This window comes from Diabrotica undecimpunctata, chromosome 3, assembly GCF_040954645.1.
Source record: "Diabrotica undecimpunctata isolate CICGRU chromosome 3, icDiaUnde3, whole genome shotgun sequence".
Classification (NCBI taxonomy): domain Eukaryota; kingdom Metazoa; phylum Arthropoda; class Insecta; order Coleoptera; family Chrysomelidae; genus Diabrotica; species Diabrotica undecimpunctata.
In genome coordinates this window covers 117,617,749-117,635,251 of record NC_092805.1, presented here as the reverse complement: position 1 = coordinate 117,635,251, position 17,503 = coordinate 117,617,749, and the positions used below count along the sequence as shown (strand labels likewise).

General features: G+C 32.0%; 1 protein-coding gene across 2 annotated transcripts in view; it reads right to left on the bottom strand.

The window, feature by feature from the left end:
- The window catches only part of rho-5 (rhomboid-5), a 693,122-nt gene extending 676,395 nt beyond the window's left edge, over positions 1 to 16,727 (bottom strand). The window contains exon 1 of one of the 2 annotated variants that reach the window (XM_072526724.1): positions 16,245 to 16,727. The gene's annotated coding sequence lies outside the window, so the exon portion shown is untranslated. The remainder of the gene's footprint in view (positions 1 to 16,244) is intronic. The other variant, XM_072526726.1, reaches the window with a different exon arrangement.
- Between the last annotated feature and the right edge of the window lie 776 nt (positions 16,728 to 17,503).

The following is a 17,503-nucleotide window of genomic DNA, read 5'->3' as shown; positions in this document are numbered from 1 at the left end:
AAAATCATGGTATAACTGACAGAAAATCGAAAGGATTCTACAAATTAGATTTTACCTCAAAAAATTACGAAAATTTTCATTTACGGAAATTTTTTTGGAAAATTTTGAGGAAAACTCTACTTGACGCTTTTCAGAATAGAAACAGAAGTGAGCATACAAATTTTCAAATCAATCGGTATAAAAATATCATAATAAAATCAGTTTGAAAATTGTTACCGAGACCTAAAATGCGCAGGCAAGTGGTACATTTGATCCCGTTTTATGGCTCTCTGTACCAACCCAGCTATTATAACATTCATCAAAATAGGACGGCTGCGTTGGATAGGACATGTAGAAAGAATGGAAAAAGGCGAAATACCAAACAAAATATTCAAACAGATGCCAGTAGGAAAAAGAACAAGAGGAAGACCGAAACTGAGATACTTAGAACAAATAGAAAATTATATAACAACCTTAAAAATAAAAAACTGGAGAAAAAAAGCACGAAACAGATCGGAATGGAGAAGAATCCTAGAACAGGCCAAGACCCAAAAATGGGTTGTCGAGCCAGTGATGATGATGATGATGTACCAACCCAGCTGTCCGCTCTTTTCGATTTAGAGTTTTTAGGGGCTAAATAATGAGCCATGAAAATGGCAAACATATTACTTATCGTTAATTTTTCCCCAAAAAATTGCAATTTCACCCCTGTCCGCCACCCCTTATGTATCCACTCTCTCGTCCGCCCTTTGGGATTTCGTCTAGTTATACCAAGATCTTACTCTGGGCAAATTTTCAGCCAATTAAAATTAAATTATCGATCGTTAATTTTTCCGAAAAAATTACAACTTCATCCCTGTATAGCCACCCTCTGTACCACGAGGGGCGTCCGCCTGTAAGGCAAAGTCTTAACCCAGTTACAATGAATATATTCCAATAGAGAAATGTCTTATTACTGATCAGTTCAAAATTTCGGCTCTATCACTCCGACTATTAGGCAAGCTCCTCTTTCCTTTAGAGGAGACAGATAGATATTTTTGTCCAAGTTTTATATTGGTCCACTATTTCAAATGCAGTTCAAACAGACATATATTAAATTGTATGTTCCGTTTTAAATTCGTTCAATCTGTATATAAAATATATATTCCTGTGTAAATTGCCCTGATCTTTGGTTTTTTTCGGTTCTTTTTACAAGTTGATAAATATTGAAAACGATTTAGCCGAAAGATAGTTTGTACCGAAAAATGTTTTTATATTGAAATTTTCGAGATATTGTTAAAAAATTGACAATATTGAAGTTAACCTACCAGTTATCCCAAAAATAATGAAACAGGGCCACCTAATGATGTAACAGCAACACATAAAAATGTTATTTTGAAGTTAAGAAAAAGCCAGAAATTAGCGTTCGTAGATTATCTGCATGTATCCTACAATTTCAAAATAGTCCGTAGGAGATATCTTACATAACGAAAATTTATATCCTTTTCATTTTACAAAGGTACAAGCATTGTTACAAGAAGAGTTTCCTAGTCGTGAAGAATTCGCTAGATGATTGCAAAATCAGAAAAATCAAAATGAAGATATTTTCAGATACATTTTGTTTATTATTCGTACGATGGTGACAATCCGCACGTTATTCAAGAAATTAAGCATCAGCATAGGTTTAGCATAAACTTCTGGATAGAAGTAGTTGACGAATATTTACTTGGACCTGTAGAATTCCCTGCAAGTTTAAATGGTGCTGATTACTTACATTTCTTGCAAAATTTTTTGCCTAATTTGTTAATGTGCCTTTAAATATTCAACAAAACTTATGGTTTTTACATGAAGGCTGTCCGGCCCACTTTAGCAGGAATGTACTTACGAGACTTTCTTGATAATATCTACAAAGACCACTGTTCAGCATCTTTTGTAACTATATACCTTTGATACTTATTCTTTTATATTAGTCTCGTTCTGTCGTAATAAATACTTTGTTTTTAAAAACCTTTAAATAAAATTTTGTTTCAATTTAATTTTTTTCTTATTTTTCCAGACTTTTTCACGAATTGTGTGCTGCATTTATTGAAACAAAAAAAAATTTATAAAATTAATTAAGATACCTATTAATTTAACTTTCATGACGAAAAAATGAAAAATTTTCAAATCGATTTTTCTGTAAAACGGTGAACTATACAGACTTAAATTAAGAGTACCTTCTAGTACTATAATACCTAAAAATTTAATAATCTAGTATCACGAATGCTTAAAAGATAAATAAAAAAAAAAGTTATGCGTTGAAACAACCGTTGACCTAACCAAAACGGACGCCTATGACCGATACTAGAAATTCGCAATTCATGAAATCGATTCAACTCTGGAGTTAAAAGTTATTTATATTTATTGAAGGGATTTAAATAATATAACATCGCATTTAATTTTCAACAAACAATTTACATTAATAACTACATTCCTATCCTAGTTGTTAATATCACTCTTCCCTTCCAGAACTTTACCGTTACTCGTTAAATAATTATTGCAGTAAAAACGATGATCACCTGTAACCAGTTTACCATAACGGATTTTTAAACTATGTTTTCTCAAATATTTAATAATAATTTTCACTTAATTATTTTTCACATAATTTTTTATTTAATTAATTTGAATTCATACTTAATAAATTGCACACATATAATATTGGCATAATTGCTATAAATTTTGTACCAGACAGCGCCCTAATACGTTTTATTATATTTTCAGCATTTAGTTTACCATGTACCGTTGACCTGAAGATGCATATCAAATTATAGTATGCGAAACCGGTCGTTGGTAGTAGAATAAATTGATTGTGAGTAAGTCTTATTCCAATTTCTTTTACCTAATTTAAGATATCATGATTAATGTCATTATTTTATCTATCTTTGATACCGGTGACAAATATCTGTAGTAACGGTTTGAGCATATACCAGCAGTGTATGCTCAGTCCGTTCATCATTATATACAGAAAGTACTCAGAAAATATCCATTATCACAATTACTGGTATCATTGCCAAAAATCTCCTACGGACGTTTAGAGGCGTACGAATATCTTTGAGAGATACTCTAGCATACCAGGTCATCTAGGGTTCTATAACACGGAAACAGAGCTCAATCCTTTAGATACCGTGGGTATCTGGGTATGAGTGAGTTTTCCGTTAGAGACAGTGAGAGTCGTATGGCTTAAATCTGGATAAATAATAAATAAATAATATATGAACTTTGAAAAATTAAAGGCAAATATCGAGCATAATTTTAATAATGAAATCTTGCCCAAGTACTTTCGCTTTCTACAGCATAATCAGGGGCATTTCGTCAAATTTGAACTATCCAGCAAGCGCAGAATGTAATAAACATGAAATTAAACATAAATTGTACGTAACACTACACTTACACTAAATAATTAAAAAATTATTCTCAACAGGAGAGAGAATCTCTTTCTCTCTCCTGTTGACGACAAAAATGTAGAGTAGAATAATTTTAAACTGTTTGTCCTTGTTTTAGTGTAGTGTTATGTACAATTTATGTTTAAATTCATGTTTATTACATTCTGCGCTTGCTGGATAGCCCAAATTTGACGAAATGCCCCTGATGATGCTGTAGAAAGCGAAAGTACTTGGGCAAGATTTGATTATTAAAATTGTGCTCGATATTTGCCTTTAATTTTTCAAAGTTCATTTACTCGAGCATTCAACCTTACATCAACTAAATAATATATGTTGATTCCTAGGGTAAACAGAAAATGAGAAAATGTTGCTAGGGCAATCACAAACTACTATAGATATCTACACACTTATAATATACACTACAGATATATGGAAGGGCGACATGAATCTCAAAACAGGAATGGCACCCCAAAGCAGGTGGAAGGTTTTCTCCTATTGAAGTGTATTCTATTATTATATACAACAGATATGCCATAAAAATCAATATCAAGAGAAAGCATACGAGATTTTTAAAAATAATTTACAATTTAAATTAAAGTGCATATAAACGAGAAACGAGATTGCTAATCTCTAGGAACTAAAACTGTAGAAACAACTGATGAATTTGCTGCCACGGTCACTTTATAGAAATAAATATTAATTTTACTGTATTAGTAATAATCAGATTGCTCTACAATATTACAAACTGTCTAAAAGCTTTCAAACGATATTGTAGCGTGGACTCCCAAGAGACAGAATCGTTTTAAAATATATTGTGTAACTCAGTCATTATTACTGGATAATTTTCTTCGATTTAAAATGACATTCGATTAGTACATACGGTGATGTCCGGTGTACATTACTTAACTTGTCTACATATAACTCTAAAAATAAAGCGAGGAGAGAAGGAAAATAATTTAGCTAATAATTTATTTAAAATTATTTAAATAAAATAATTGAATGTGTTCCATTCGGTCTATTACTGAAAATTCCTTATTTATAAACGACAAAGGATAATCATTTTTGAATAAAACAGATGTTAACAAATGTCTCGTCTAAAAAACGAATTTTCGTTAGAATAAGTAATTTTGGCTCTATCATATAAGGATTTAAATGATTCCTTTTTAACATTAATGTTGTGATTTGATTTGTAATTCATATATCCGTTAGTGTATGTTAATTTTCTATACACCTGAGTCTTATATTCAGTATCGTTCTTTGAGATTAAAACATCGAGGAAAGGCAGTGTGTTAGTATATTGTTTTCACATGGTAAATGTTATTGTCTCTTCTTTATCGTTTATATTATTTAGTAATATGTCCAACAACTCTGATCCATGAGGCCATATTGAGAACACATCACATCATCTACGTATCTCCACCACACTGTCGGTTTTAAATTTTCTTTACAAATAATATTTGTTTCGAAATCTTCCAAATATATTCGCTAATAATGGAGATAAAGCAGCTCCTATTGCTAGACCAAAATTTTGTTTATAGAATCCATTATCTAGTTGAACATAAGTATTAATTATCAGTAGACAATGTCAATAATTTCATTATAGCTGATATATGTAGTCTTGTTCTAATTAACAATGTATTATCATTCTCTAATTTTGTTTTGATTATTTTTAAAGTCTTATCTAGTGGTACAAACGTCATTTTAATTAAATTCAATATTTGATAATTTATTTAAAAAAAGTTGTGTATTATTTATAAATGTGTCATTATTATTTACAAATGGTTATACAATATTAAATAAAAATGTTGACAGTTCACTACAGGAGAATTTATGGTACTACAAATAGGTCTAAGTGGTGTATTCGCTTTATGAACTTTCGGTACTCCATAAAAATGGAGTGTCTTGCTGTAATGAGGTGTATTTAATCTTCTTTGATAATTTGTTAAATAATTTTTAAACTTTAGTAAAGTTCTATATATTCTGTTTTCCAAAGGCTTCGTTGGATCCTTTGTTAATTTTGTATAATGTCTGTTTGTCATTAGGGCTCTAAGTTTGTTTTCATATTGAAAACAAAATCGAAAACAATATTAAAGATTGAGAAAGAGACTGGAATTAAATCCAAACGCAACAGTCTATATATTTTCTGAATAGTACAATATTTACTAAATGGATAAGTACACAATTACTTTCTAATTTAGAATATCCATCTTTGATTGTCATGGATAACGCACCCTACCATAGTGAAATCATGAATAAACAACCTTCCGCTAAATGGTTAAAATAAGACATTATAGATTGGTTAAAGAAGTACAATGTTAATTTTGATAAATATTAGTTAAAATCAGAATTGTTACAATGGGCTAAAATGAATTGACAAGAATATATCAGGAGCTTGGAAGAGTAAGGGCGAACTCGCAAAGTGGACGTTTCAAAAACAGTCTCATCTTTATCACAAACCTTTAAAGAATGCTTGTGTATATTATAAAAGCATAATTCGCCCTTCATATTCCTAAAATTCTGTAAGAAATAATATACCAATCCATTCACGTCAGAAACTTAACTACATGATCTTCTAGAAAAGCAAGGACGAACCCACAGGCTTTCGTTGTGTTTTCGTTCAAGGTTCGCCTCTTCTCCTCTGTAACCGTATCAACGCGCCGGTGTTTCTGTAGTTGGTGAGAGTCTCAGATATAAGCGCTGTTCTTGAGTTTTTGGGTACCATAGTGTGCTTGTTTTAGTTTTAATTACTCGTATTTTAAGAAAAACCCGACGTTACATTAGCCTTAAAGTTGTTTTTTTTTTCTGATTTATTTTCAAAATGAACGCCGAGAAAGCGGCAAGGCGGAAGCAAAAGAAAACGGAACAATGGCTTGATACCGTGTGTAAAACCAAACGAAACTGTGGTGAAGCGTACGTTTCAAGAAATACAAAGAAAACTGTATCTGCTCGCATAATCGGACTGTCATGCAAAATGACTGAAAATGACTGCCGTGTTTTGAAAAGTTGGGCATGAACAATATCAATATGTATTTCAATAACTTTTGGCAAATCGGCAAATGCGATAATCAAAACTAATACCTTTCAAAAGTGGTAAATGGAATGATTGTAAAATGTCTTTAATTACTGACAGAGCTAGTAGGAAGCTTCGGGCAATAGAATATAGACCAAGAAATGGCGGAGTAAAAAATATGTTGGACATTGAGGAAAGGTTCATTGTCAAAAATCAGTAAAATTTTTTAAAACGATAAGCAATTTTTTACTGATTTCTGGAACTTTGCAAGAATGAACAATTGGATTTTTAAATTGCTTTCATTGCTGCATGTTTTCAGAAATGTCATCTTAAAATGCACAGGGCCAACTTCACGACACAAAAAACTATTTGCACCTTTATAATGACTCGAAGCATTTTATAACACCATTAAAAAGAACCGAGAAACTGGTGTCGCTCAGGTTGATCTATGTAAGAGGTCGTTAAAAACCAGCAAATAAAATCAAAGATTAGACAATAGAATATAGACCAAGAAATGGCAGAGTAAAAAATATGTTGGACATTGAGGAAAGGTTCATTGTCAAAAATCAGTAAAATTTTTTAAAACGATAAGCAATTTTTTACTGATTTCTGGAACTTTGCAAGAATGAACAATTGGATTTTCAAATTGCTTTCATTGCTGCATGTTTTCAGAAATGTCATCTTAAAATGCACAGGGCCAACTTCACGACACAAAAAACTATTTGCACCTTTATAATGACTCGAAGCATTTTATAACGCCATTAAAAAGAACCGAGAAACTGGTGTCGCTCAGGTTGATCTATGTAAGAGGTCGTTAAAAACCAGCAAATAAAATCAAAGATTAGACAATAGAATATAGACCAAGAAATGGCGGAGTAAAAAATATGTTGGACATTGAGGAAAGGTTCATTGTCAAAAATCAGTAAAATTTTTTAAAACGATAAGCAATTTTTTACTGATTTCTGGAACTTTGCAAGAATGAACAATTGGATTTTCAAATTGCTTTCATTGCTGCATGTTTTCAGAAATGTCATCTTAAAATGCACAGGGCCAACTTCACGACACAAAAAACTATTTGCACCTTTATAATGACTCGAAGCATTTTATAACACCATTAAAAAGAACCGAGAAACTGGTGTCGCTCAGGTTGATCTATGTAAGAGGTCGTTAAAAACCAGCAAATAAAATCAAAGATTAGACAATAGAATATAGACCAAGAAATGGCGGAGTAAAAAATATGTTGGACATTGAGGAAAGGTTCATTGTCAAAAATCAGTAAAATTTTTTAAAACGATAAGCAATTTTTTACTGATTTCTGGAACTTTGCAAGAATGAACAATTGGATTTTCAAATTGCTTTCATTGCTGCATGTTTTCAGAAATGTCATCTTAAAATGCACAGGGCCAACTTCACGACACAAAAAACTATTTGCACCTTTATAATTGCTAGAAGCATTTTATAACACCATTAAAAAGAACCGAGAAACTGGTGTCGCTCAGGTTGATCTATGTAAGAGGTCGTTAAAAACCAGCAAATAAAATCAAAGATTAGACAATAGAATATAGACCAAGAAATGGCGGAGTAAAAAATATGTTGGACATTGAGGAAAGGTTCATTGTCAAAAATCAGTAAAATTTTTTAAAACGATAAGCAATTTTTTACTGATTTCTGGAACTTTGCAAGAATGAACAATTGGATTTTCAAATTGCTTTCATTGCTGCATGTTTTCAGAAATGTCATCTTAAAATGCACAGGGCCAACTTCACGACACAAAAAACTATTTGCACCTTTATAATGACTCGAAGCATTTTATAACACCATTAAAAAGAACCGAGAAACTGGTGTCGCTCAGGTTGATCTATGTAAGAGGTCGTTAAAAACCAGCAAATAAAATCAAAGATTAGACAATAGAATATAGACCAAGAAATGGCGGAGTAAAAAATATGTTGGACATTGAGGAAAGGTTCATTGTCAAAAATCAGTAAAATTTTTTAAAACGATAAGCAATTTTTTACTGATTTCTGGAACTTTGCAAGAATGAACAATTGGATTTTCAAATTGCTTTCATTGCTGCATGTTTTCAGAAATGTCATCTTAAAATGCACAGGGCCAACTTCACGACACAAAAAACTATTTGCACCTTTATAATTGCTAGAAGCATTTTATAACACCATTAAAAAGAACCGAGAAACTGGTGTCGCTCAGGTTGATCTATGTAAGAGGTCGTTAAAAACCAGCAAATAAAATCAAAGACTCTCGTATGAAATTAATGGACGGACACATTAACTCATTCACCAGATCAGTGAGTCACTATACCAGACGGCACAATCCAAATAAAAAATATTTATCTCCAAGTCTAAATGTAGTAAAAATGTTCAAGCTGTACTTGTAATTTTGTACAGAACGAAAAGAAACGGTGGTAAAAATCAGTATCTATCTGGATGTGTTCAATAAACAGTTCAACTTGCGTTTTTATAAACCTTACTCCGATACTTGAACAAAGTGCGAAAGTCTTGAAAATCAAAACAAATTACATGATGAAAAATCTCCCGATTGTATACGTTTAGCACAAGAATATGACATGCCTTGAGGAAAGCACAAGCAGAAAAATCTTTAAAATATGCAGCCAAAAATATTGCACAACACAACAACATCCTGAGCGTAGAGCGTTTTGATTTACAAAAATCCTTACCCACACCCTACCTAACTTGTAACAAGGTTTTTTACTTTTTTGGGAATTCATGATTTAGCATCTGGTATGGGTACCATGTACATGTGGCATGAAGACAAGGTTCGAAAGGTTCCAGGACGTATTGTGGAGCCTTCTCAATTATATTAAAAGTTTGCCACAAAACGTCACACACTTAGATGTCTTTAGTGAAATTCTAGATGTATATTGTACAAAACACTCGTATTGAAACAATAGACCATCGTTTTTTGGTTTCTCCGGACATTCTTTCATGGAGTGTGATAAGGATTTTGCTCTTATTGAAAAGACAAAAAGAAAATTTACTCATTTTTTCATCCCCATAGATTGGATGAGTCTTGTGGCTGAAGTCAGCCGAAAATTTACTGTTGTAAAAATACAAAGAGAAGATTTTAAATCCATATCTCTTATAGATAATTTAGTTAATAAAAATCTTCTACAAGGGCCTAACAGAATGACCTGGTTACGTTTTGAAACAGATAAACCCTTTAAACTTTGTTATAAAACTGTTTACAGTACATTCTTTCCTTTCAAAATTTTAGATCTAGATCTAGATCTCCTTAATATACGAGATGATGAAGAAGATTCATGGTTAGAAATTAGATACTCAAAAACATGCAATGAATATAAATATCTCGGATCTATAATATCTAAACAAGGCACTACCAAAAGTGACATCGAAAACAGAACGCAGCCGGGAAGAAAAGCGGTACACATTCTAAACTCTCTACTATGGTCTAAAGATATTAGACAAGAAGCGAACAATCCATCGAACCTTGGTAGAGCCTATTATGACTTATGAGGCAGCAGTTTGGCAGATTACGAAAAAAAAAAATAGAAAAAGAATAGAAGTAGTAGAAATGGATTTTCTAAGGAGAGCATATGGTGTATCCAAAAAAGATCCTATCAGGAATGAACTAGTGTGGTATGGTCACGTGAAATGAATAAATGAAGATAGATGGCCAAAGAAAGCTTTAAATTACATACCATAACAAAGAAGAAGGGAAAGGCCTTCAGTTGCCTGGGAAGAAAATGTACGGTACATAATGAGAGATAAAGCCGTCAAAGAAGATGAATGGATGGACAGAAAACGATAGCGGTCGAAATGCGAGAAGCGGCAGAGCTGTAGGAACCTCGCTTATACCTAAAGAAGAAGAAGTCATATGGCTGACCAATTAAATTAGTTTTACGCGCGCTGTGTGAACAGCCAAAAATAAAATCTACAAAATAAAATATCTTACACGGCAGCTTTTACCGTTCATCCCGCCAATACATCACGAATTTTATCTCATGCATTTGGAAAACTGAGAGAAACTTTTAAAAGTGAACTGCCCACATGCCTAAAGAGAAAGGTATTTGATCAGTGCGTCCTCCCAGTCTTGACGTACGGAGCAGAAACACTTACCTTAACAAAAGCAGCAGCTACCAAACTGAGAGTCACGCAGAGAAGAATGGAGCGGTCCATGTTAGGAATAACTCTGCGAGACAGAATAACCAATGAAGACATCAGGAGAAGAACCGGAGTGACTGACATCATCGAGAAGATAGCCAGACTAAAATGGAGATGGGCAGGACACATAGCCAGAATGACAGATGGGCGATGGACAAAGAGGTTATTGGAATGGAGGCCAAGGGAAGACAAGAGAAGCGTCGGTCGACCACCTACAAGATGGACTGACGATTTAAGAAGACTCGATAAAAACTGGATGAGAGCGGCGCAAGATAGACGGGGTTGGAAACATGAGGAAGAGGCCTATGTTCAGCAGTGGACTCTTGAGGCTGGATGATGATGATGATTTATCTCACGAAGACTAAGTAATGACCATCCAAGGAAGAACTGAAGATGAATCAGATACTTTTGAAGGCATCATTCAGTCTGGTAATGCATAACCTGTTATCTAATATGTTAGAATCCTTGAGATAAGGTAATAATATGTTTAAAGTTTCTTAGCTTCTTCAGTATTGTTCTGAAACTATTTTCTTGTGGCATTTTAAAGTAATTACTATTTTAATGAGAATCAGCCACAATTAAAGGTTAAAATAAGTTTACTGACGTTTCAATCTCCACTTCGGAGATCGTTCTCAAAATACAAACATTAATAAATTAAACTAATTTTGTTTTTTTTTTGTTACTTGGTGAAAAATTCTTCTAATAATTTAATTTTATCTGACTCATTTATATTGACAACTCGAGACATATATTACACATTTTAAAGTAGACGACTTTAATGATATTTCCAATATTGCTGAGTTGCGTTCCTGGGACGACTTTATTGTAAGATAGTTCATTCGATTACATGAAATCAACTTTAACTCGAGAATATCCGTCATAAAAAATCATAGTATGTAATCTTTAAAAGGGCAACCACATTCCATGATGACAGTAACATTCTCCTGTTAGTGATTATATAGTAAATCATGAGGAAAAATCTAGGAAAAAAATCTCATAATACTATCCCGACATGGTGAGTATTTGGTGTTACATTAAGTTTATAGATAGATAGAGCCAAAAATGCTTGTTCTAACGAAAATTCGTTTTTAGAAGAAAAACATTTGTTAACATATATTTTATTAAAAAATGATTATCCCTTATCGTTTATAAATAGGGAATTTTCAACAATCGACCGAATAGAACAAAACAACTTAGAACGAGATCCTACAGGATGCACATGGAATAATACGAGAAAAATAACAATACGATACATAAAAGGACTATCAGAAAAACTTAAAAAGATAGGAAATAAATTCAACATTTTAGCAACATTCAAAACAACAAACACATTGAGATCTAGTTTATCTAAAAACTAAACCTAACAATGACCAAGAAAGAACAAAAAATTGTATTTATAATATATTTTGTGAATGCGATCAGTTTTAATTGGGTAAAACATTAGCCAATAAATGTTAGAATAAGTAAACATTAATCTTATAATAAAATAGAGAATTTCATAGATCTCAAATATGTAACGACGCATGGGAAAATGAACATAGGGTTCAATGAAATGATTCAAGTATAGTCCTGGAAACAGACGGAAAAATTAAAGAAAGGGGTCTAATTATGCTAAATGAGGCCAATTGTGTCACAAATTCCTCGGCAGAATGCAGTAGGATCTGGATACCCACATTAAAAGAGGAAGTTAATAAAAGGAAAATACCACTCTTAGTAAGTCAGTAACATATCGCGGATTCATCATTTATATTTTTTAAATAACAAACATATAAAATCAGAATTTGGTGTTTATTGAGAGTAAGCTAAATGTAACACCAAATACTTCGGGTTAGTATTATGAGGTTTTTTCTTGTTTTTTCCTCAGGATTTACTATGGAATCACTGACAAGAGGATTTTACTGTCATCGTGGCATGTGGTTTGCCTTTTAAAAGACAAATTAATATAATTTTTTCTGACGGATATTCTCAAGTTAAAGTTAATTTCATGTATTCGAATGAACTATCTTCAATAAAGTCGTCCCAGGAACGCAACTCAACAGTATTGGCAATATCATTTTAAAGTCGACTACTTTAAAATGTATAATATTTGTCTGAATTAACAATATAAATGAGTCAGGTAAAACTAAATTATTAGAAAAATTCCCATTAAAATAGTAATTATGTTTAAAGTCAGGTGATTTTTTATTTCATTAACAACTATCCCAACAGTTGTCCTGATTATGTCCATTAAAACCAAATTCGAAACGTTGGAAGTTAGAAACAAGCTAAATCTTCATTATTCAAACCCTCAAAGTAAGAAAATACAAAAACAATACTTTTTGTATGTAGAAAGTGTTGAAAAACTATTTTATAGTCTTTGGTAGCAGTAAAATAAAAGTGTGATCAACAACTCCTCACAGACACTTCGTTTAAGGACCAGTAACCCCAGTGGAGTCCTACGTTGCCATGTGATCAATTCCTTTTATAACTTAAACATTATAGTTTTTAAATATCAAAGTTAATCATCGTAATATGTACATCTAGATAGCACGAATGATGGAATAGTTATTCCGAAAACGTTCTGTGATATACATTTTATAAAGCAAATTTTTTAAATAAAATTTTTTTAAAAGTATCACATACAATACAATAATCTGATATTATTACTATAACGTTGAAGATTGAATACCTTCAAATTAATTGAATAGTATGTAAAAACATACTATAAAAACATAATATTAGCAGTTTTATAAATAAATATGTGTAGATTTTATAAAAAACAAACTAATTCTTATGTCGATTTTCTCGAAAGTCATATATTGAGACTTGGACGACTATGCCTCTGACCCCCTCAATTACTCTCACCCATATTTTCATGGTGTCACTAAGTAGTTTTATGGCTCTGTAGTTTGCACATTGTTATATATTTCCCTTGTTATTGTAAGCAGTTACTAATATACTGCTTATCCATTCGTCTGGCATTTGTCCAACTTTCATAATTGTATTAAATAAACCTGTAAATTAACTAGTTTATTTAATTATCATATCTGATTCGTCAGTTAACTTTCCCTAAGTTTTTCACTACAAATCACACTTCCTTATTTGGAAATGCACTTACGATGCCATCCAAACATTTATGATAAGGAAATCAATAAGTTATGAAATAACTAAGAAAGTCAGTCTTTAATTAAATCGGTCATTATGAAAAGGGATCATCTCAACTTTTTTGACATTTCCACTTTCTGTCGAATTTCTATTTAATACACGTAGACGAGTCTATTCCATATAAAAACGGGTCAACTTTCATTATTATTACCGTAAATACAGCATACCCCACAAACCAGTTCAGTTTGAAAACCAGTCATCTTTTGAGATAACCCATTTTCAAAATGAACGGCGAGTTATACCCACCCACAGTATAATGGGTTTTTTATATCCATCCTACCCACAGTATAATGGTTTATTATGTTTTTCTGAATTCTGCTAGCTTGAACCTGAAACCAGCAGAATCGCAGAAGGTTGGTTTGGTGGTGAAAAATTATTAGGGTGGTAATAAATTAGTGAAAAATGGTTAAAAAAATATTACGTACGTTAAATTGGATTGTGTTCATTTGTCCCCGCTAGCTTAAGGGTCCTTGTAGTGATAGTAGTGTAAGTAAATCTCCTCCTTTAAAACGGAAAAATGGTATGAGGAATCAAAATACACAATCTTAAAACTAACAAAGGAACCTTTTACTCTTACCACAAAGGCGAAGGACACAGAGGCCCCGATGAAGTTTGCTCTTTTTTAGATGACTATATAAACAACAAAATTCCAGAAAACTTTAAAGAGCTGCATCTCTTTTGTGACGGATGTCCAGGTCAGAATCGCAATAATACTAATATTCGATATCTTCTGGTCCTTATAATGACCGAGAAGTTCAAAAAAATTACTATTTACTTTCCACAACGAGGCCACTTATTTAATGATTGTGGCAAGAGATTTCAGTACCGTTAAAAGAAAAAATCGTTGCTACGACAGGATTTTCTCTGTAGAAGAATATGAAGATTTAATCGTGTCTTCATCTAGTCATAATAAATTTGATATTAGAGATATTACTGATATAGATGTAGCTGCTTTTAAAAAATGGTGACTAGATTTAAAAAAATAAGTTCCACAGGAAGCTTTGGTAAAGAAGTTCATAATGGCCTTCTTGAAAAACGCTTTCAACATTTAAAAACTCAACAAAAGGGCAGCTCACCCATGTGTGTACCTGATCATCAAAATCTTCCTGCCTATCAGGGGAAAATTCCGATAAACATAAAAAAAATTAAAAACTTTTACAAGACATTCCAGATAATCACAAGCCATTCTACAACATGATCTGTGAATGGTCTACTACCAGTGCCGAAGAAGCGGAACAAGGAGACAATTAAATTATACTTATTTATTTGAACTCTTTTTGTTTTTTTTTTCTAAATTTAGAGTAGCAGTTTAATGTTTCTAATAAACAATATTCATATTATATTGACTATTTTTACTTTTATTACCTGTTCTTTTTGAAAACGGGTCATCTCTTTTACAAAAATTTGGGTTTCTAGGTCTTTTAAAATTAAAAAATATCTTTTTATAATATTCCTCGGTTTGTATAGTAAATCATAAAACCAAAAAATACATAAAAACATTTAAGTTATTAATAGCAATGAAGATGAGAAGTTTCTTACCTCTCCTGTGAAATTTAAAAAAGTGGAGGTAGCACCTTTTTAAATTGACCGATTCATTTATATTTATAAATTGAATTTTTAATATTGGTTGACTCCATAAATTGCGAAGCAAGATGGTTAAATAATAATTTAAAATTATACTGATATAAAAGTAAAAGGTAAGATTTATCAAAGAAATATAGTCTCTGTATAACATATTTATAAAAAAATCAAATAAAACAAGAATAAAAACTAAAACACTGAGATTTTAAATTTAATTCAAAGAAAAAACCTGCAAATATCCTGAAACAAATATAACACTAAACGGAAAAACGCTAAATAAGCATTCCTTAATCATTTAAAGCAAACTGTAAAATCACTCGGCTAGTTAAGAATATTTCATTCTAATCACAACTCAAATAAAGTTTAGATCTCATTAAATGCCAAGATTTGTTTCAAAAGACTTTTTCAGGCAAGAGGCTTTTTAGGCTTCAATAACATTGTAGCACACACGCCTAAAGGCAATCTAGTACAAAAATTTGTATATTAAATTTTAAAAGTGTTTAATTCTGCCCACGGTTTATTGATTAATATATCCTAAGCTTGAAAATGCAGTTATTTAGAATAAATCAATGTTTCATATTTACATTTGGTGTTTTTATACAGCAGTTTTGACTCGCTGCTTATTCGCAAAACATAAAATTATACACGGCAAATTTGCATACAAATAATCAATTACCAGGCTGATGTTTCACTTGACGTTAGTACATATCGTCATAATGTCCAAACGCAAATGTATCCAAACAAAAAACGCTACTATTTATGTTTACTAATATACAGTTATGATCTTTTTGGTTTAAAATATCTGCATTTCTGTTTTATTTAAACGTTTTAGCAACAATCTACACAAGGTTATAGAAAGGAAATTCTTAGCATATAAAATCTGCGCATATTATGTCAAAAACATCTGTCCGCCAAATATAGCACGTCTTGAACACAAACTCGTTAAAAATAAAAGAAAGGTGGCATAAATACCTTCTGAAGAAACTTAAACAGCATCAATCCACCTCAACATTCCGAAAAAGTACCACCAAATTCCAGCCTAAACCCGACATCAACATAAACTGTATACGCCTAAAGGAAATTGCAAAATGGCGTACTGTGGTGAAAACGGGAACACTAAACACAACTTCCGACACTTGAAAATCCCACTCGAACGAATATTTTCACAAAAATTAAACGGTACACTAGATCTCGAACGAAAATCCTCGTTTGAGGGTGCGTTTATTTACAACAAAAATAGAGTATCCCGACAAGGAGAATTACTGGCTGTCATTTTACGATTTCACAAGATTCCTGATTCGCACCACTGCAGATTTCTGCGGATTTTACTCTCACACACATAATATTAGTCTTTGTTGCACGCTACGATTGTCGATAAACTAATAAAATATTGTTTTTGCCCCTATATTGTTAAAGAAAAAGTACAAATAGGCTGCCTAGTGTTAGTGTTGCGCGACATACATATACAACCCCTATAGTCTTATTATCGACGTGCGCCTCGTCGATGAAGGGGTGGGGGTTCAACGACTCGATAGGGGAGATTGCCGCCCCTTCGCAGGATGTCTGGTTTTAATAATTCAGTTGCGATTGCATTTTAAAATGTTGTTATTATGCTTTTTGCCTTTTACAAAATGTTTAATGTTGCGGTTTTTAATATACTAAATGCTCTAACGGATGTTATTAGAACAAGGCTTAAAATATACCCCGGTAAATATTGCAAATATAATTTATTTATGTCCCAATTTTTACAGTTTTATGATAAACAAGCATATTTACAAATATTGTAAAAAAAATTAGAAATATTTCCAAAAACAAAATTTGTATTCCGTTGACATAAAAGAAAATGGTTTAAGATATTTTAAAAAAAATCACAATTAAATGCAACAGGAAATTGCGGAATAAAGTATTCATTTAAAAATAAATAAATTGGCAGAAGAACACATAAAATATAACGACATAAAAATTTCCTTTTGTGGAAGTTTAAGTTAAACGAAAATATTTTACAAAGAATAGGCCAAAACCTGTGTTAATTTGTACAGTACAACATTGAAAACTCTCATAGTTTGGTCATGCAATAAGAATAAAAAAAATACCACATTCTACAAGTTATCTTCTTCTTTTTTTGTAGATATGACTCAGTCTGTTTTTCAATGTGCCTGTAAGTTGTCGTTCCATCGTTTTCGTGGTCTTCCTACTGATCGTCTTCCTAGTGGGGACCCATCTCTTGCCGT